The sequence below is a fragment of the Anabrus simplex genome, chromosome 2, assembly GCF_040414725.1.
Source record: "Anabrus simplex isolate iqAnaSimp1 chromosome 2, ASM4041472v1, whole genome shotgun sequence".
Classification (NCBI taxonomy): domain Eukaryota; kingdom Metazoa; phylum Arthropoda; class Insecta; order Orthoptera; family Tettigoniidae; genus Anabrus; species Anabrus simplex.
In genome coordinates, this window is record NC_090266.1 from 278,440,993 (window position 1) to 278,463,212 (window position 22,220).

Sequence of the window (22,220 nt, forward strand, 5' to 3'; positions counted from 1 at the left end):
ATACATTATTATTATTATTATTATTATTATTATTATTATTATTATTATTATTATTATTATTATTATTATTATTATTATTATTATTATTAACAACTACAATTAAGTAATGGAAATAATAATGATAATCACAATAATATTAAGAAATTAAATTTGGCAGTTATGAACGCGTGAGTAGTAATATTGATAAAATGATCTACCCTAGTGATATTACACAGAACCGTATCATATAGATATATCATATATAATTTAATTCCACATGACTTAAGGAAAGAGAAGTAAATTTTCAAATTAAAAGGACATAAGAAAAATTATGACTATCAAGAAAATAAATCAACTTCAATATAGAGGTGGTGAAGAGTAAGTGGAAGAAAACAATTAAACTGACGAGAGAAATGATGATGACCATGATGAAGATGATGGTGATGATGATGATGATGATGATGATGATGATGATGATGATGGAGTTGTTAAAGACCACAACTAGATGATTCATGTTTCTATAATAGTTTCACACAGGTAAAGTTTGAAAGCTTAGATGCTAGAAATGCCTCTGACTTTCACTGGTAAGAGATTCCAATGCCGGGATGCGGTAATGGAAAATTATTTAATGTAGGTTGTGGTTCTGTGTACGGGAAAGGATGTATTAAAGATGGTGCAGGGTCGGGTATTTTTGTTACTGTCTGTGAAGAGGAATTTGCGGCGAACGCATGGGTTCGCTGGTTGAGTTTTCCAGAATATTATGCAAAAAGCAAAGAGTATGAAGCGTGCGGTGATCTTACAAGTGAAGTCACCGAGCCACGTGTACGACGGTGACATGGTCAGAGTATCGAAGTCCACAGATAAATTTCACACCAGCATTATGAACACACATTCATTTCCCTGCCCTTTCCTCCCTGAAGAGACATCATTTGAGTTAAATTGATGATGACAGGTTATTTATGAGTCCAATGACCTCGGCTATAAAGAGTAAGTCGAGCAGAGGTAGCCTTTGTAATGCTATGGACTTACCATGTGTCCGTCAACTACCTTCGAACGTCTCCGCATCATTCTTCATCTTTGTCGACGTCGACATTTGAACTACATTACTCGCCGGCAGCATTTCAATTGAACACCGGACTCTGTACGTGAGCTTCCTGCTGATGTCATGTTCTACAAACTTCTCGAAGCCTGAATAGTTATTGGATATTCGATCAGATTTCTATTTGTGCGGTGGAAGTATGTTAAGTCTATATCTCATTTCCTCTCTCTGTCTCCAAATTCCCTATATAATCTGGGCCATACGAACTCATATTTGAGACGCATTTCAACTGCTGGCGAGAGGGAGAGTTCTGCCAGGTGAAATTCTTCACCGAAGTTCGGAATTTCCCTGCACCATGAGGTATGCAGATTCATGACTGAATTCTTGATAATTCACATTTTTATGGGCAACACTCTCTCTCTGGTTGGGAGATAAGGTGTGGTTATGGAGTGGAGAATGATAAGAGGGGTGGGTGCTTATTCGGACCACATACGATAGAATTAATGGTATAAATAGCGTGAACAAAACCAAACAGTAATTTGCTTATATATTAGACGAGCACGATACCCGTGCTTCGCTACGGTATTATACTGAAATTTATAATTGAATACTTAACATTTTATATATAATCCGCCAAAATTCGCGATCTGGCGGCAAACGTACTCCCATTTTTCAATCTTTCTTTCCAGCAATCGATTTCGTACTTCCCGGGCTAGCTCCAGGTGTTCCGCCCAGTCAGTTGGGTCCCTAAATCTTTGCCATCTTTTCCTATTAGTATTTTTAATATGGATAAAATCCTTGAGGAGATCCGGCGTGGTGTCGTATTGGATGTATTCGTAGTCATTACCCGACCATGACTCGTTTCCAGCGCGGTCCGCACAATTTGACGACCGTCCAAAACATTACTACTATTATTATTATTATTATTATTATTATTATTATTATTATTATTATTATTATTATTATTATTATTATTGATATTATGGACCGCGCAGCAAGATGCAAGACCGCTACTTGGCGGTAAATTACATCTGCAGCCATTGTCATTGCTGCCAATGTGACCAGCACCTTTGTCGCGCGTAGGCAAGTGCGCGGGATTTCTGGCAATACGAATGATATACTTCCGTGCATTATTGACCTTATTATAGAGGTGAACAACTGCACGGTCAAATATCATTCCTATCGTTTAATTGAAATGTGTTTACATTTTTATTTATATGCCAGGAGAATCTACTGTAATTTAACTTTAAGTTCTCCAAAGGGAAAGATGGCTCATGAAAACGAACCCAGAAAAGATTAAAAGTGATCGGTTTATGATCAGAATAAAGTAGTATATTATGAACAGTAAAATCAATTGGTCTCAACACATTTTTCATCCCACGCCCTTAAGTTGAATCCCCCCCCGCCAAAAAGACGTGTTTCTTTATGTTCAAAGGAGATTCCAAATACCAATGTTCACGTCTGCTACCTTCAGTTTTTCGATATAAGTATCCCCATAAAAAGAATTCACTCTTTTTTCACTTCCTTCCTCCCCCCCCCCAAGTAAATTTTCCGGCAAAAAATACTTGTTTCTTTAATATTAAAGGATCTTCCAATTACCAATTATCACGAATCTAACAACTTCAGTTTTTGAGATATGTGTCCTCATAAAAGGAATTCAACTCTTTTTCACCCCCGCCCCCAAATTATTTTCCCCCAAAAATGCGTTCTTCATCGTTTTTAAAGGTGACCCAAATACCAATGTTCACGTCTGTAACAACTTTAGTTTTATTAGATGTAAGTATCCTCATACAATTAATTCCATTAATTTTCCAATTCTTTCACCCCGCCCCCCGTCATTGGATCTTCTGTCAGCATACCATATTTGTACAGCAATCATGCCTTAGCCACTCCAAAAGAAAGAGGAAAACCGGAAGGTGGAGTCAGCATATTCCACAAAAACGACATAGGTGCTGTAAAAGAAGTTCACACAGAAGAAAACATGATACTTATCAGAACAAACAAAATTACTGTTATAGGTATCTACATAAGCCCGGCGAGAAAGGTAGATGATGTAAATGAACATATAGTGAAAGCCATTACATTATCGAAAGAAGACCAAAATGTGGTCCTGGGCGGTGATATCAACTGTAGAATTGATAGACTCGATCATAAATCCAGACTTATCTTTGACCTTCTATATGATGAAGGATACACATTGATTAATAGAACGGAAGAAGTTACCTACATTAGTCCCAATGGGAAAAGTATTATTGACCTAGCTTTTGTTAAAGGCGAATGCTATAAAATACTTTCTCGAAAAGTTATGTACAAGACCCAGTGGCCGCATTAAGAAAGCACATTCCAACTTCAGTATGTGTTGACTACGGTAAAGCAAGAGAAAAACTTAAGAATAATTTTCAAATGCTCACCACAAGGAACACAGATCTTGAAGTCCTTGAAAGGAAGATGGGCGGCCTAGAGAAAATTCCAGAAATGATTGAGGAGGGCCTCACAGACCTAGCGCTGGACATGACGCTGAATCTCATTAAGGAAGCCCAACTAAAAAGACCTCCCAAAACTGCAAAGATATGGTTCGATGAGGAATGTTACGACCTTAGAAAAGAGACTTTAGAACTTCTGCACAAAGCAAGACAGTCGGACAGTAATTAAATACTGGCAGAATATGCGGCGAAGAGAAAAGAATAAAATAACAATCAGGAAGAAAAAGCTATATTCTTTGAAAACCAAGTTCTCACGCAAGCTAGGGATGCTCAGAGGGACCTCTTCATTGCCTTAAAGAAGAGAAAGGATTGTATCACCCCAGACTTCCCAATAGCATCATGGGAACAGCATTTCTCTAAGACTCTAAACGCAAAAAATATTCAAATAGCTCTACCACTTCGTGAGAACACGGAAGTAGTGTCCGAGCCGATAACACGGGACGAAGTTAAAGCAGCAATACTCAGCTCAAAGGATAAAAAGGCTGTGGGACCACACGGCATATTCAATGAAAATCTGAAAGATACTATCGATGTACTACTAGATATATGGACCACTCTGTTCAACAAATGTTTCACTTCAGGGAAAATTCCGGAAATTTGGAGACAATCAAACTTAAAAATGTTGTACAAAGGAAAGGGAGACAGAGATGATAATGATTCATATAGAGGAATTGCTCCAGAAAATAACATCTACAAAGTGTATACAAGAATTTTAGAGAACAGGCTCGTCGCAGAGACCAACACAAATATACCAGAACAGCAGTTCGGCTTTATGAAAGGAAGAGGAACACTACATGCAGTAGCAAACCTCATCGATAGCATACATGACACAATCACACATCAAAATGGTAAATTCTTTGCAGTCTTTGTTGACTTCAAAAAGGCATTCGATCTACTTGACAGAAAAATTATAATTACAAAACTGGCCAATATGCTAGAGGCTTTACGTCGCACCGACACAGATAGGTCTTATGGCGACGATGGGAGAGGAAAGGCCTAGGAGTTGGAAGGAAGCGGCCGTGGCCTTAATTAAAGTACATCCCCAGCATTTGCCTGGTGTGAAAATGGGAAACCACGGAAAACCATCCTCAGGGCTGCCGATAGTGGGATTCGAACCTACTATCTCCCGAATGCAAGCTCACAGCCGCGCGCCTCTACGCGCACGGCCAACTCGCCCGGTACTGGCCAATATGATTGGACAAGATAATCCACTAACCATAGCAGTCAACAATATCCTAGCCTTCAATCAGATCGCAGTTCAAGATGGCAAATCATCATCGAACAACATAACTCAGGGAAACGGAGTTTTGCAGGGCGACCCTTTAACCCCCCTCCTCTTCAACATAAGCTTAGCAGATATCATGAAGGTCATTGACAATAGTTCAGTTGTACTTTATCGATATGCAGACGATATTGTTATGGGTTCGAGTAGCAGGAAAGAGCTACAATGATCAATGGACAAACATGAAGAGTACGCAGTCAAAAACAGCCTTGTGATAAATAAGAATAAAACAGTTCAGATGGTTTTCCGGAAACGGGGGAGAATCGCATCTAGTGACAGAATACAATGTGGAGGGATGGACCTAGACATAGTGAACCCGTTCTCATATCTGGGTGTCACTTTACAACCTACGGTCACCTCATTTAGAATTCACGTAAGAGAAAGATCTTTAGCAGCCATCAGAAGCATATATGACATTACAAACCCGAGTAGATTATCGCTAGACACAGCCATGGCCTTATTTTACGCCAAGGTCCTCCCAGTTCTCACATATGGTATGGAATTTATTTGGGAAAGACTAACGGTGTCCGACCTTCGGACTATTGAAAATGTAAATGCCAGATTTCTGAAACGAACACTGGGCATTTCCACAATATCACCATCACGACTTGCGTATGAATTATCCAAAGAAACTTTTTTACTGGAAGATTTGAAAATGAGAATGCAGCTTCCACATACGCAGCAAGAAGAGGGAGTTCTCCAAGAGAGAAAGAGGAAACAAGCAGAAATCAGCCTCGACTTTTACTCAACTGATGCTATGATTGACCGCAGCTGGACCGGTCCAAATAATGGCATCAGAAGTGCTTTGAATAGGCTGGCGGTAAATGGGTTTCACCATCGTCTATGCCGGCGATCAGGCTTCCATGAACCGTCTTTACATTGTGTGTGTATGTTGTGTGACAAACATTGCGATCGCTATTATTTCAGTAAGTGCAACAAGAGAACAAAATCTTTACAAGAATATGCGAAAGATTAAGGTACGGTATTTTTAATGCACATTTGTGCGCTATTAAATAAATAAATAATTGGATCTTCTGAGAATACGTGTTCCTTCACTTTTAAAGCAGATTCCAAATAACAGTTTTCACGTCTGCAAAATCTTTCGTTTTCGAGATAATAGTACCTTCATACAAATAATTCAACTAATTTTTCAATTCCTCCACCCACCCCCCTACAAGTGGATTTCCGAAAACAAAAAAATACCTATGTCTTTTATTTTTAAAGGAAATTCCAAATACCAAATTTCACGTCTGTAACATCTCCAGTTTTTGAGATATCAGTATCCTAATTAAAAGAATTCAACCCCATTTTCAGTCACTTTTACCCCCCACCAAAGTACATGTTACTTTATTTATAATAGAGATAAAAATATACAGTTTTCCACTTCAGTAACATGTTAAGTATTTGAGATATACCGTAGACATGCTCATTTTAGAATTTCACCCCATTTTTAGTCCCTCTTAAGTGGATTTTCCGAAAACAAATCACCTATTTTTCTTTACTTTTACACGGGATCCCAAATACCAATTTTTACGTCCGTAACATTTTAAGTTTCTGAGATACTGTAGATAGAGCCTTTCTAAAAATTCAAGCCAATTTGTCACTCCTGTTTAACCCCCATTAATTGGACTTTCCAAAAACAAAAAATGCGGGTTTCTTTATTTTTAAAGGAGATCCCATGTACCAATTTTCAGGTCTGTAATATCTTCTGTTTATGAGCTATAAGTATCCTCATTAATGGCATTCAGCCCCTTTTTCACCCCTTTTCACCCCTCCAATTGGGATTTTACGTAAACAAAGAATACGTGTTTCTTTATTTTTAAAGGAGATTCTAAATATCAATTTTTACATGTGTAAACTTTTAATATTTTGAGATATAGTTACACTCATTCTAAAAATTTACCCCCTTTTCACCTTCTTAGCCACGTTATATCCAAATATCCTCCCATAGCGAGCATCTACATTGTAATTTAAATGTGTAATAAAATTTCACATCTTTACGTCCAGTAGTTTTGGCTCGGCGATGATAGTCAGTCAGTCAGTCAGTCAGCCAGGCAGTCAGTGTGTCAGTCAGTCACCACATGTTTTATATATATATATATTGAAACAGGAACGCACGTACTTCAATTGTTCGGAGAGCATGGATGACGTCAAGGCGTGTACGGCCCATGCTTAGAGAGTATGAGAGAAGAGTAGTGCAATACATTTATGATTAATGGGGAACTTGCTGTTTATCCAAGAGATAAGCAAAGGAATTATATCACCTTTTACAGATGTATTGTGAGGTGGTCCTTGAAGGTGCGGAGGAGACGCTATTCTGCGACGTCGTCGTCGTCCTTCGTCGCCGGTGTCGGCGTCGTTCCGCGTCGTTGGTGTTGTCTCAGCACTGGACGTTGACGACGACTCGGACCTGAGGCAGATCGTGCAGCGTGAACCAGTCGTTAAGGAGCGGAGAAGTGAAGAACTCCCGCACAGAATGCCAAGGGGATGTGGTGCGACATTTTTCTACCGCACCGCGAATTAAGGCGAAGCACTTTTGAATAGTTTCCCCAGTAATAGGGTTGGACGCACTTTCGAAGATGAAATCAAAGTCACAGTAGACACTATCGTACTTGAAATAAACAATGAAAGCGATCTGGAACCTTCCGAGATGCAATTATTAAACACTTCGCACAATCTCAAAAAAAAAATTCCTTGGATACAGTCTTTGCACTGTATACATAAGTACAGCACGCACATTCTCGAAGAAATAAACTAGAGCTTCGACGAAAATATAAAGAAATAGTTTATGACAGTCCAAGTCCTGATACGTCGTAATTTTGCAGAGACAAGGTCATCACTGAGGCGCAATTTTTGACAGTTTCATGAGGGGATTAGACACAGTCTTCGAATGAAGTGAAGATTGGCACAGTTTATGTTAGGAAATATTAACACTTTTCATGCCGAGCGATAGGCACAGTCTTTGAGGGAGAATAAAAAGTAGGCAATGTTCTTTATAAAATAACGTAACACTATTCGTAAAAGAACTGCTCAGTCACTAGGACACAATTTTACGAGGTAGCTTAACAGGGTAGAGGAAACAACTACAGCACAGTTTCAAACGTACAGTCTGTTTAAATTCACAGTCCACAAACGAAATACAAATGCACAGCTCTACAGACTGATAGAAACGAAATTAAGCTTTCGTTCACGCGCAAAGTCCAAGTCCACGGAGAAGCCTTTCAACACTAACACTTTCGAACGGAAGTACCCATCCGGACAGAGTGACGAACCTTATAGCGATGTGCTTGCTTGCTTGCTTGCTTGCTTGCTTGCTTGCTTGCATACTGCACACTGCTTTACTCAAGGCTAGCGACTGCCTTTTATTGCCGAAGGTCGGAAGGCGTGGTTGCACATGTGGGCATCTAGAAAAATTTATATCTCGGCCATCCTTCCGCCGATTTACGTGAAATTTCGGTTAGCAGCATTTATTGTTCAGGCTTACAAGGTGACGTCCTCGAAATTTTGATATTACATTCCGTTCGTGATGAAATGTCATGAAACACGAGAGAACCTTTCGGTGTGACGTCACTTGGCCTTGGCCGGCGTTCTGGAGCAGTGCTAGCTTGCATGTTTTCTCCCACAATACCTGCGCGTTCGGCGCTCGCTTTGAATGCATACAGCCGGGTGTTAGTGAGTCCCTCTCAAGAAATGAATGAACGTGAATGCTCGCAGGGCATTCCCGTTTAATCTCCCCCTGCTCACGAAAAAAGAAAATTGCTGGACGATTTTCTTTTTGCTCATCTCTTAATAAAGTATTTCTTGAGGTTGGCTGAGTTGAAAATTCCCTCAACGTCGCTATCTGTCCTTCCTACTTCGTAGGCACCATTATCTAGTGCGGTAAGTGTCCTGAAGGGTCCTATGAATAAGGGACAGAATTTGACAGAAATTCCCTGGTCAGGGTGCGAAACTGCAGGCTTGCGTATTAATACCAGGTCACCCTCTTGTAAGGGTTGTCGAAATTTATGATGTCGTAACATCCTTTCCCGGATTTGAGCAGCATGCCGCAATTGCCGAAGTGCTTTGTTAACGCGAGCTTTTTGGCTCACCGCTGCATCAGGTGGATCAGGTAAAGTTCGATCCCAAGGTCTGTCAGGAGTGACGCCTTTGTGTACCCTCAAAGGGATGTCCTGAATAGACTCACGCGTGGTGGTATTGACGATCCTTTGCATAACGGGGAGAACCTCAACCCACTTCCAATGCTGCTGGCCACAATACAATCTGCAGAATCTCGCAATTTCTCGCATAACGCGTTCGGCTGGATTGGCTTCCGGGTGTCGGATGGAGTTCATGATATGCTTTATCTCAAGCTCTTCCAGTGCAACTTGGAATTCCAAGGAGATAAACTGACTCCCATGGTCTGTTAAGAGAAATTCCGGCTTGCCCATCTCAGGATTGATGTTTCGACGAATCCTGCGGAGAATGTTCCCGGTGTTTGCGTTCTGAATTGGAAGCAACATATTGTACTTAGAAAATACATCTATGGTGACGACAATGTATCTGTTGGCACGTAACGCCTTGGGCAAAGGTCCATATAGTTCCATTGCGAAGATCTGGCCAGGTTTTTCAGGGATTAAAGGTCGTGGATATTCCCGGAGGAGCCTGTTATTGGGCTTAATCTTTTGACAAATATCACAAGTCCTGATGGTGTTACGGACGTCACGGCGCAAGTATTCCCACGTAAACCTTTCTCTAATCAGGTTTAGGACCTTGTCCGTACCGGCATGCCCAGAAATGGAATGGCAATGCCATATAATGGCAGTCCTTATTCGGGGGGAGCATAAATACGATCTGTGGTTCTAGCGTGATCAACGTACTTGTGAAGTAGACCATCGTGGTAGCAAAATTCTTGAGCTATCCTAGAAATACGAGGATGCTCATCGTCATCTTGAGGGATAGATCCATTAAAAAGCGAATCAGCTCATGGCTCAGAGGATCTCTTCCTTGAGCTTGCGGTAGGTACTTTAGTCGTCGCAAGAACTCTCCATCTTCATCATTCATGACTTCAATCGCATGGATCGAAACCTCATTTGTCGGATTCCGTCTCAGTGCGTCGGCGAGGACATTTTTCCTTCCGGGCCTGTGAACGACAGTGATGTCAAATTGCTGTATAAACAGCGCCCATCGGGTTATCCGTTCGCTTGTAAGGTCTGATTTGAGAATAAATGTCAGTGCTTGATGGTCTGTGTAAATTATCACCGGATGTCCAAAGATTATCTTCTTCCAGTAAAGGAGCGAATGCACTATGGCAAGGGCTTCTAATTCTGTTATCGTATAAGCCTTTTCATGGGGTCTTAACTTGCGGCTCATGAATGAGAGAAAGATGCGAATTTCAGGTTCCTTTGGATCAATTTGGAAAAGAGCTGCACCGATCCCTATGTGGCTGGCGTCACATTCAATATAAAAAGGTAGCTCATAGTTAGGATAGGCCAATTGAACACTGTCCTTCAACATTTGTTTTGTTGCCACAAATGCTTTGTCGCAAACATCAGATCATTTCCACCTGTTGTTCTTCTTCAACAACTGCTGCAGGGTTGCAACTGTTTCCGTAAAATTAGGGCAATGCTGCGCGAAGAACTGATGTGCTTCATTCTGGTGGGTTTGGGAAATTCTAGAATACATTGAATCTTAGCCGGATTGGGCTTGATCCCATTCCATCCAATAAGATGGCCTAAAAACAAAACTTCAGTTTTGAAAAACTGGCTTTTCTTGGTGTTAATTTTAAAGTTCTTGGTCTGTAATTCCTCCAATACCTTATGAACATCCTGTACATGTTGTTCCAGGGACTCAGACGCGACGATAATATCGTCCACATAAATGGTGGTGATTGCCTTTACTTCGTCGGAAAGTTGTTCTTCTAAGGCCCTAATGAGAACTGCACCAGAGTTCTTAATGCCAAAAGGGAGCCTTTTAAGGCATAAGTAACTTTATCAAAGATGAATCCGGAAAATTTCCGACTATCTTCGTCCAATAAAATGTGAAAATATGAAGAAGCCATGTCCATAGCAGAAAATACCTTCATGTTATGAAATCTCTTAATTACATCCAGGAGTAGATGAGGGTGGTCATATTCTAGCACAAGCCTATCATTCAAAGCCCTCGCATCGAAGCATATGCGCAGATTACCATTCGGTTTTCTCACTATTGCTAGAGGATTAATGTAAGGTGTGACACATTTTGATATGATTCCATCGTTCTCCATCTGTTTTATGATGACCCGAGCTTCTTCCAAGTACTTCATGGGTATCGGATAAGGCCGTTTCTTATAAGGTGAAGTGTCAGTAACATCTAAGTGGTGCTTAAAACCCTTGATAACTCCAGGTTTATCAGAAAATACATCTGGAAACTTCTTGAAAAGCTCTTGGATCGCCTCTGCTACTTTAATGTCGTTATCATCATAATCTGGGCTTTCAGCTACACTGGCATAAATCGTGAAGTTGTAGTGATCCTCGTTAAACTCATCATCGATGATGGACGCCATCTGGTCCTCTACGGGTCCCACTTCCTCGGGTCTCCCCTCTTCGTGGAAGCTTTCTTCGACAGGCGGAGCCTCGCTCATCTTGCCTTCTACTATATCCATCGGGGTCTCCAATTCCGGATGCTTCACTTCGTTACATGCAACCAACAATAGCTCTACAGATTCGACGTGAAAAAATTTAATCATATTAGCAGGATAATCAATGATTCCCCCTGGTTGAATGAGAAAGTCCGATCCAAGGATTAAGTCAAATTTCATTTGAGTCAAAATCAAAAATAGATGTCGGAACTTAACACCACAAATTTCTATCTCGAGAAAAGCCTGGAATTTGCATTTAATAGCCTTGTCAGGAACTATGCCTTTAACCTTAACTTGAGCAACAGGCAGGATAGAAATGTAGGTCGTCTCTTGCGTCACATCTATTAATTTCTGCGAAATTAGTGAGGCTTGTGATCCTGAGTCCACTAAAGAATTGACAATCACATTGCCTAACTTAATAATAATGATTGGTAAGCCGCGCTGTATCCGAGGCTGTCGTGGTGTTGAATCCTCATATACTAAATCTGCATCCTCTAGATACCAATGGTTGATGAGTGTGCTACATATTACTTCTCCTCCCTCCGGGTTTTCAGGCAATCTCTTTATTGCTTCGTCAAAGTTTTTTTTGGTTCCCGTAGCTTCGGGATACATTCCCGTTCTCTCATTTCTTCTCTGCACCTCTGCCTGGTATTCCAAAGAAGCTGCTCCAGGTAAGCCTTCATCCCTGTTCTTGTTCCTTACATATTCCCTAGTCTCTCTCCAACGTTTCTCTAATTCTTCCCGCTGGGAGTTCCTATTGTCATTGGGTTGGTTAGCTGCCTGCCTCCATGAAGGTCCAGGTTGAAACGTAGCCCTCCCTCCGTAGGGACGATTTCTATGTCTTCTGTACCGAAACGGAGTATCTAGACGAGTTTCTCTTTCCTCTCGCGGTTCTGGATTTACTTGAACCGGAGTCTTCACTTCCGCAGAGTTAGCCGTAATTTCTTTGGTTCTACCTGCTTTTGTTACGTTCTGAGTGTGCGCGGTATCGAGTCTCCTCAGGACGTCACCGAACTGCTCTAAGTCCTGGACGTTTGCTGCTACCAATATTTCCTGAACTTTTGGAGGAAATTGCAGTGTTATGACCTGAATAAGTTCTTGCTCCGGCAAAGGAGGGTCGAAAAACTGCACCTTTTTAAGCTGAGATATGAGATAATCTGAGTATCGTGAGGAATTAACGGAAGTGTTATACTTTCTGGAGTATAATTGGAGTTTTATCAGGTGCTGGGCCTCAGCACTCCAAAACCGTCTAAGTAAGGCTTCCTTAAACACTTCGTAAGTGCTGATACTGAATTTGAAAGCAGTAAACCACATTAACGCCCTGCCTTCTAACAATCGAGATGCTATAAGTAGTTGCCGGTCTGTCTGAATGTGATTTTCTTGAAAATACTCTTCGAGGTTAAGGAGAAACTCCTTAGCAGTATACTCCTGCTTCCCCGAAAATTTGACTGGATTTTCCTCAGTCATTTTAAAAACTGTGGAAACATTCATGGATTCTCCACTAGTGTTGTGAAGGCTAGATGATGAAACATCCTGTTCAATTTGGGATACTTTGCTGTTGAGACCTTCCCTACCTCCTTGGAGTTCAAGTTTTAGGGTTTTAATTTTCCCCTGCACGGAATTCTCAATTTCCTTGACCTCCCTCTCTAAGTCGGTCTTAACCCCTGCTACATCGCTACAGATACGAGCAATCTGCGTGTGAGTACTATGTAATTGGGTCTTGACACGTTTATCGGCCTCCTCTTGCTGACTTTTCAGAAGAGTGATTTCGTTTCCCAACTTCATGAAATTATTTTTAACAGATTCATGAAGTTTGTCTCGAATAGAAGCTATTTTGGTTCGCGCAAGTGATAATTGAGCATGGGAGCCTTGAAATTCTTCCTTTAGGCTTTCTACTTCTTTACGGACTTCCTGAGAAGAAGACAGGAAAGCAGTTTTTAAGTCCTCCGCTACTTGTGATTTAATGTCTTGCTTAATGGTTTCTAAGTCAAGTGTTAATTTTTCTTTTATTTCCGTAAACTTAGCATCCATTCTCTTGTTAGATTCTTTAAATCGTTTCTCAATTTCGGCACCTGCACTATTGAGCCTACGTTCCAAATTATTATTAACTTCTGCAAATTTTTGATCAACCGATTCTGTTAATTTTACAATGTTGGCTTCATTAGCCTCCCTAAGGTGAGTGATATTGCGATTAGTAACTTCATTAGCTTCCCTAAGCTGACCTATACTAGTATTAGTGGCCTCCATACGGCTTTCTAGGTTGACTAAAGCAGCATTAGACTCTTTAATTTGTGATCCTAAAGTAGCATTGGATTTAGCAATCCTACGCCCGAGATTAGCGATACTTTCCGTAATCCTGTCATTTATACTGATTTTTAAAGCCTTAATAGCAGCTGGTACATTCTCCATATTAATATCGTTATTTTCACCAAGTGCAGAAAATACAATCATTCAATTCATATGTAAGATCACCATTATTGTCCAATGGTAAAGTTCAATAGTTTACCAACACAAATATCAAACACTTATATGAGACTGTGCATAAGATTAAATATTGTGCCTGAAATGTTTAAATAGTAAAGGAAGAAAAACAAATAATCATTTGTGCCATAAAATTAGTCAGAGTTCTGTGCCATAAGTTCAAGATTTTACCAAAGTCATTGAATTAAACTTCGTAAAATTTAAAGCATTCACTGAACTGAAATTAAAGTTTGAACTATTCACTTCTATTTGAACTTGAAAGTTAAGATATCACTGATTTCATCAAAGTTAATTTTTATCACTTTGTACTCTCTTTAATCTGGCCCCAACGTCACGCGTGCCATTTTACTATTCACTACCTTCTCTCTGAAACAGGAACACCCGTACTTTAATTGTTCGGAGAGCATGGATGACGTCAAGGCGTGTACGGCCCATGCTTAGAGAGTATGAGAGAAGAGTAGTGCAATACATTTAAGATTAATGGGGAACTTGCTGTTTATTCAAGAGATAAGCAAAGGAATTATATCACCTTTTACAGATGTATCGTGAGATTGTCCTTGAAGGTGCGGAGGAGACGTTATTCTGCGACGCCGGCGTCGTCCTTCGTCGCCGGTGTCGGCGTCGTTCCGCGTCGTTGGTGTTGTCTCAGCACTGGACGTTGACGACGACTCGGACCTGAGGCAGATCGTGCAGCGTGAACCAGTCGTTAAGGAGCGGAGAAGTGAAGAACTCCCGCACAGAATGCCAAGGGGATGTGGTGCGACATTTTTCTACCGCACCGCGAATTAAGGCGAAGCACTTTTGAATAGTTTCCCCAGTAATAGGGTTGGACGCACTTTCGAAGATGAAATCAAAGTCACAGTAGACACTATCGTACTTGAAATAAACAATGAATGCGATCTGGAACCTTCCGAGATGCAATGATTCAACACTTCGCACTATCTAAAAAAATTCCTTGGATACAGTCTTTTCACTGTATACATAAGTACAGCACGCACATTCTCGAAGAAATAAACTAGAGCTTCGACGAAAATATAAAGAAATAGTTTATGACAGTCCAAGTCCTGATACGTCGTAATTTTGCAGAGACAAGGTCATCACTGAGGTGCAATTTTTGACAGTTTCATGAGGGGATTTGACACAGTCTTCGAATGAAGTGAAGGTTGGCACAGTTTATGTTAGAAAATATTGACACTTTTCACGTGGAGCGATAGGCACAGTCTTTGAGGGAGAATAAAAAGTAGCACTGTTCTATATAAAATAACGTAACACTATTCGTAAAAGAACTGCTCAGTCACTAGGACACAATTTTACGAGGTAGCTTAACAGGGTAGAGGAAACAACTACAGCACAGTTTCAAACGTACAGTCTGTTTAAATTCACAGTCCACAAACGAAATACAAATGCACAGCTCTACAGACTGATAGAAACGAAATTAAGCTTTCGTTCACGCGCAAAATCCAAGTCCACGGAGAAGGCTTTCAACAATAACACTTTCGAACGCAACTACCCATCCGGACAGAGTGACGAACCTTATAGCGATGTGCTTGCTTGCTTGCTTGCTTGCATACTGCACACTGCTTTACTCAAGGCTAGCGACTGCCTTTTATTGCCGAAGGTCGGAAGGCGTGGTTGCACATGTGGGCATCTAGAAAAATTTATATCTCGGCCATCCTTCCGCCGATTTACGTGAAATTTCGGTTAGCAGCATTTATTGTTCAGGCTTACAAGGTGACGTCCTCGAAATTATGATATTACATTCCGTTCGTGATGAAATGTCATGGAACACGAGAGAACCTTCGGTGTGACGTCACTTGGCCATGGCCGGCGTTCTGGAACAGTGCTAGCTTGCATGTTGTCTCCCACAATACCTGCGCTTTCGGCGCTCGTTTTGAATGCATACAGCCGGGTGTTAGTGAGTTCCTCTCAAGAAATGAATGAACGTGAATGCTCGCAGGGCATTCCCGTTTCAATATATATATATATATATACTAGCAAGATGCCCGTGCTTCGCTGCGGTATTATATTGAAATTTATAATTGAATGCTTATTGTTTTAGATATATAATCCACCGAAATTCGCGATCCGACTCGTTTCCTTCGATAATCCGCCAAAATTCGCGATCTGACTCGTTTTCTAATAGATTATGGCAAGTTTCCTCCCATTTTTCAATATTTCTTTTCAGCAATCGATTTCGTACTTCCCGAGCTAGGTCCAGGAATTCCACCCGGTCAGTTGGGTCCCTAAATCTTTGCCATCTTTTCCTATAAGCATTTTTAAAGGGATCAAATTCTTCGGGAGATCCGGCGTGGTGTCGTCTTGGGTGCCTTGGCGGTACTGAACCCGCGGCCGGACTGTATTCTTAGTCATTACCCGTCCAGGACCCGTTTCCAGCGCGGTCCGCACAATTGATGACGGTCCAGAACGTTATTATTATTATTATTATTATTATTATTATTATTATTATTATTATTATTATTATTATTATTATTATTATTATTATTATTATTATATGTTCTGGACCCCACAACAAGATGCAAGACCGCGACTTGGCGATAAATTACATCTGCTGCCATTGTCAATGTTGACAATGTGACCAGCACAATTGTCGCGCGTAGGCAAGTGTGCGGGATTACTGGCGATACGAATGACATACTTCAGTGCATTATTGACCTTATTATAGAGGTGAACAATTTAACGGCCTATCTCATTCCTTTCGTTTATTTCAAATGTGTTTAAATTTTTATTTATATGCCAGGATAATCTACTGTAATCTAAGAACGTTCTCCGAAGGAAAAATTGCTGTTGAAAACGAACCCTGGAAAGTTTAAAAATGATTGGTTTATGATCAGAATAAGTACATCGAAAATATACAGCCTGTTTCCAGTCATTCGACAGGGTCAGGAATGGAATTAATATAGCCCCATCTGGCGGCGACAATAGGAATTGTGCCGGCTGCCGAAGCACTCCTCTGGGGTAATGATCGATGAATGACATATGAAATGAAGTATTGGGCAGTGTTTCTGGAATGAATGATGACAGGGATATCCGAAGTAAACGGAGAGAAACCTGTCCCGCCCCCGTTTTGTCCAGCACGAATGTCACATGGCGTGATCGGGATTTGAACCACGGAACCCAGCTGTGAGAGGCCGGCGCGCTGCCGCCTGAGCAACGGAGGCTCCTTATAAGTACATTATGAACAGTAAAATCAATTAGTCTCACCTCCTTCTACACCCCACCGCCGTTAAGTTTATTTACACTCCCCCCCCCAAAAAAAAAATTAAAAGAAGGCGTGTTTCTTTATGTTTAAAGGAGACTCCAAACACCAATGTTCACGTCTATTACCTTCAGTTTTGAGATGTAAGTATTACCATAAAAATAATTCACTTTCTTTCATTTCCTTTCACACCCCTCCCCCTAAGTGAATTTTCCGCCAAAAATACTTGTTTCTTTAATAGTAAAGGATCTTCTAAATACCAATTATCACGACTCTAACTTCTTCAGTTTTTTATTTACGTGTCCTCATGAAAGAAATTCAACTCCTTTTCACTCCCGCCACACAAGATGGTTTTTCCCCCAAAACGCGTTTTTCTTTTTTTAAAGGAGATCCAAATACGAATTTTTACGTCTGTAACAACTTTAGTTTTTATCAGATTTATGTATTATCATACAATTAAGTCAATTAATTTTCAATTCCCCCCCCTTCATTGGATTTTCCGAGGATACGTGTTTCTTTTAAAAGCAGATTCCAAATATCAAATTTCACGTCTGTAGCATCTTCATTTTTGAGATATCGGTAGCCTAATTAAAATAATTCAACACCATTTTAGTCACTTCCTCCCCACTTCCACCCAAATGGTATTTCCGAAAACTAAAAAATTAATGTTTCTTTATTTTTAATAGAGGTAAAAAATACCATTTTTCACTTCTGTAACATGTTGAGTTTTTTAGATATAATGTAGAAATTCTTTTTTTAAATTTCACCCCTTTTGAGTTCCCCTTAGTTGGAGTTTCCAAAAACAAATCACCTATGTTTCTTTACATTTACAGGAGATTCCAAATACCCACTTTTTACGTCTGGAACATTTTACGTTTCTCAGATATTCTGTAGATATAGTCTTTCAAAAAATTCACACCTATTTGTCACTCCTGTTTAACCGCCATTAATTGGATTTTCCAAAAACCAAAAATACACGTTTCTTTATTTTTAAAGGAGATCACATATACGAATTTTCAGTTCTGTAATATCTTCGGTTTCTGAGATATATGCATTCTCATTAAAGGCATTCAACCCATTATTCGTACAGGGGATTTACAGAAAACAACAAATACGTGTTCCTCTATTTTTAAATGCGATTCTAAATACCAATTTTTACATCTGTAAACTTTAAAAGATGTAGACACACTCATTTTAAAAATTCACCCCCCTTTTCCCCCCATTTTTTGGATTTTCCAAAAACGAAAAAATACCTGTTTCTTTATTTTTAAGGTAGATCCCAAATACCAATTTTTAGGTCTGTAATATCTTCAGGTTCTGAAAAATAAGTAGCCTCATTAAAGGCATTCAACCCCTTTTTCACCCATCCTATTGGGATTTTCCGAAAACAAAAAATACGTATTTATTTATTTTTAAAGGACATTCTAAATACCAATTTTTACATCTATAAACTTTAAAAGTTTTGAGATATAGATACACTCATTTTAAAAATTCGCCCCTTTTCACCCCCCCATTAATTGGATTTTCCAAAAATATAAAAATACGTGTTTCTTTATTTTTTAAGGAGGTCCCAAACACCAATTTCCAGGTCTGTAATATCTTCAGTTTCTGAGATATAAGTATTCTCTTTAAAGGCATTCAACCACTTTTTCACCCCTTTTCACCCCTCCTATTGGGATCTTCCGAAAACAAAAAAATACGTGTTTCTTTATTTTAATGAAGATTCTAAATACCTATTTTTACATCTGTAAACTTTAAAAGTTTTGAGATATAGATGCACTTGTTCTAAACTTGCACTCCCCTTTTCACCCCCTTAGCGACGGAGTATCCAAAAATCCTCTCTTAGCGAGCACGTACATCTTAATATGAATATATCCCCCGAATTTCATTTCCTTATGTCCAGTAGTTTTGGCTCGGCGATGATGAATCAGTCAGTCAGTCAGTCAGTCAGTCAGTCAGTCAGTCAGTCAGTCAGTCAGTCAGTCAGTCAGTCAGTCAGTCAGTCAGTCAGTCAGTCAGACAGGACAAGTTATTTTATATATATAGATATAGATTTCACAAAACGTTGGAAAAAAGAGTACGCATACGCATAATTTATTCACGACTAAAATGGTAAATAATGGGTTACAAGTAGGCATATGTATGTTTAATTCCAAAAAACATATTCCTATTTTTTTATTTTGTGGAATAGAATCTAAATACACCAAAATAAAATAATTCTATAACACCACAAATATGGCCTTTTCAGTTGTTCACCAAGAAATGAGAAACTTTTTTCGAAGTATTATGAAATAAGAGGGCTCTTTCAAGAACAAGCAGCCTGTTTTAAATCCGTGATGAAACATTCAAACCTTTTCGAAGCATTAACTCAGTCAGGGTTCCGTACGACCATGAAAATCATAATTTACTTTGAAACAATGGTACACCAATGAGTACTATTTAGACACTGAAAAATGAAAGAAAGTGTCTAGGTAAATTGTATTGCGGAAAAAGAAATGTTATGAATTTCTTTTTCTTTCTTTCTTTCTTTCTTTCTCTACTTTTCCTTGCGATATAACACTTGATAGTTTCCAATGCATTCATCCTACATTGAGGGACTGGCTTGTGTCACTTCGCCTGATTACATTTTCTGTCTCCTGCCATCGAAGCAGTGCTGCGGGGTTAGTGGTATTAAATCTCACCCTGGCGTCCGCCGCGACAAATTTGTAGAGACGATTTGAGATGCATTACTGATAGAATGAGTCGGTATCACACCGCTGGCTTCAGAGTTATCAGTTTTAATGTGTCCTCTAACTCGTACTGTTATTGGGTGGCCTCGGGTTTTTTCAGCCTGCAAGGTAAATAAGTACAAGGTTAGTTCCTAAATTGGTTATCTGGGAGTACATCAGGACAAAAACAACCAAAAATCCTATAAGCCCTATCACCATTAATTCAAAAATTTCCCCATGAGAAGTCCGGCTGAGTGGCTTGTTAAAAATTCACTGGGAGTGAAGTGGCTGTGGCCCGTGTTGTTCCGATTGAAATTAAAGTGGAAATCCACAGAAAGCCGCTTGTAGGTAAGCCTTGAGTGATAAATAATGTACACTCTACCACAACGTTACCCGAATATGAGTTTTAAATCTGAAATCGAACCTAAGTCAACAGGGTGGGAAACTAGTATGCTTAATCCAAAATCTCCAAGGTGAACTCCGGTTAATGACATCATATTGTCGTTCCACCTGCGAAAATATCAGTGTGATAATAGTTTTGTAGAAATCTGATACGCACCACATGTATTATGAAAAGCAAGAATTCCTTGACAATATTTGCACAATATTGAATCTTAGATGACGAATCTTGCCGGGCAAAATTCTAAGCTAAAATATTATGTAGGCACAACGACAATATATTTTCATTTCTTTGCCATCGTGATCATCATCCCTGTTAAGAACAGGTGCTGTGATAACATTCTCGAATTATACACACAAAGAACAAAATTTATGTAAACTGATTCCCGAATCACACAAGGTAAATTAAGGAAGTACTGTAAAGTAACGCATGTGTTGACATGGCCAATGAAATTCTGCTGAATGCCTAATTAGCATGAATTAGTTCAGCTTTCCGCTTCTACTGATCATTTTGTAATGCAGTTAGAGCAGCAGTATGTAGATGTATTTTTTATATTCGTACATAAAAGGTAATAAAGGTTATGATAAGTTTCCAAGTTTATGATTTACTTTTCCGATTGTAATCGCTCAACTGATAGCTTTGACTAATGCGTTTTCATTACTGAAAATGAATGACGTGTAATCAATCACTGCGAGAAATGTTTCACTTTTATTTGCTCTATACATTGGAGCAGTCCGAGCTCATATGCGGTCTGCGATTATTTTTCATTCAAATATATTCAAACGAAATTACGGAAGGTGAGTTATGGGTAAGTGATAATAGTGTAACTGTGATACACTTGGTGTGATAACATATGTATGCTTTAGAAATACATGACAAAAGCTGAACTTCACTGACCTTAATTGACGTTAGACACCTAGAGATATGCGAACGACAATAATGCAAACTGTTATTATCTCTTTTACTACTCTCGGTTTTTTAAAAGTCATTAGTTTATTACGATATTGTTCCTGAAAATACAAAAGGGATTCTTCAACGATTCAGTGAACCTGTTGACATTGATCACTCGCTTTATAGCACACTGAGATGCCAACCAACTGATCCAGGATTCGATCCCCAAATCTCGATGAGACACGAAAACCACCTGTTTATCTATAAATTTCATCCGTAACCCCTATGTGAAGTTTCTTCTATTATTTTCATCAATTATAAGTCGAGACTGGGTTTTCTCAAGAGAAATTAAATCCATGTGTGAATCAGTGGTAAAATTTCACCCCCGAGCCCTAAGATCGCAGGTTCAAATCTGGCAGAGGTAGCCGAAATTTTGAAGGTCAGGAAAAAATTGACACCATTTAGGCTGCGTGCTCATAAATTTCGACGTTCCATTTTACTCTATCAGATGACAGAGTGAACTATATCTCTCTTGGGCAACCTGTGGCTGCATTTTAATTAATTTTTTCGGGCAAACTCTAAATATGTCATTAGAGATCTTTTACATACCGACATCATACGATATGGAAAAGCAATGAGTTAGCTGGTGGACACCGAGTCCGACAAAAACTTAGCCCCATTATTACTACTCTAGAGCGGACAGTTCTGAACCAGTGGGTGAAGGACTGTGTCTTGAACATATCATTTAAGGAGTTCTTCTGCAGCAAAGGTGTGACTAATCCAGAGATACAGTCACTTCACCCATTACAATGTAAGATACTGTAATGCATCATGTACTGTGATTTAAATGACTTTATAATTCCCCAAGGGAGTACGCGATTTTGTTCGAGTGAAATGATAGATAAGATAACTCGTATTTTGTAAACTGGAAATACTCTCTATTATTCTAACAGAAATGGATTGTCGTATTAAATAATATAATCTGCCATTGATTCCTTCTGGAGACTCTAGATTGTGGAAATTTTGTTCCACAGGAGTTCGAACCGCACTGTCGGCAGCCTTGAAGATTTCCACAGTTCCACACGCTTAAATACCAGGTATGTCAGTTGGAATTGAACATGATTTCTTGGGAACAGAAGAACAAC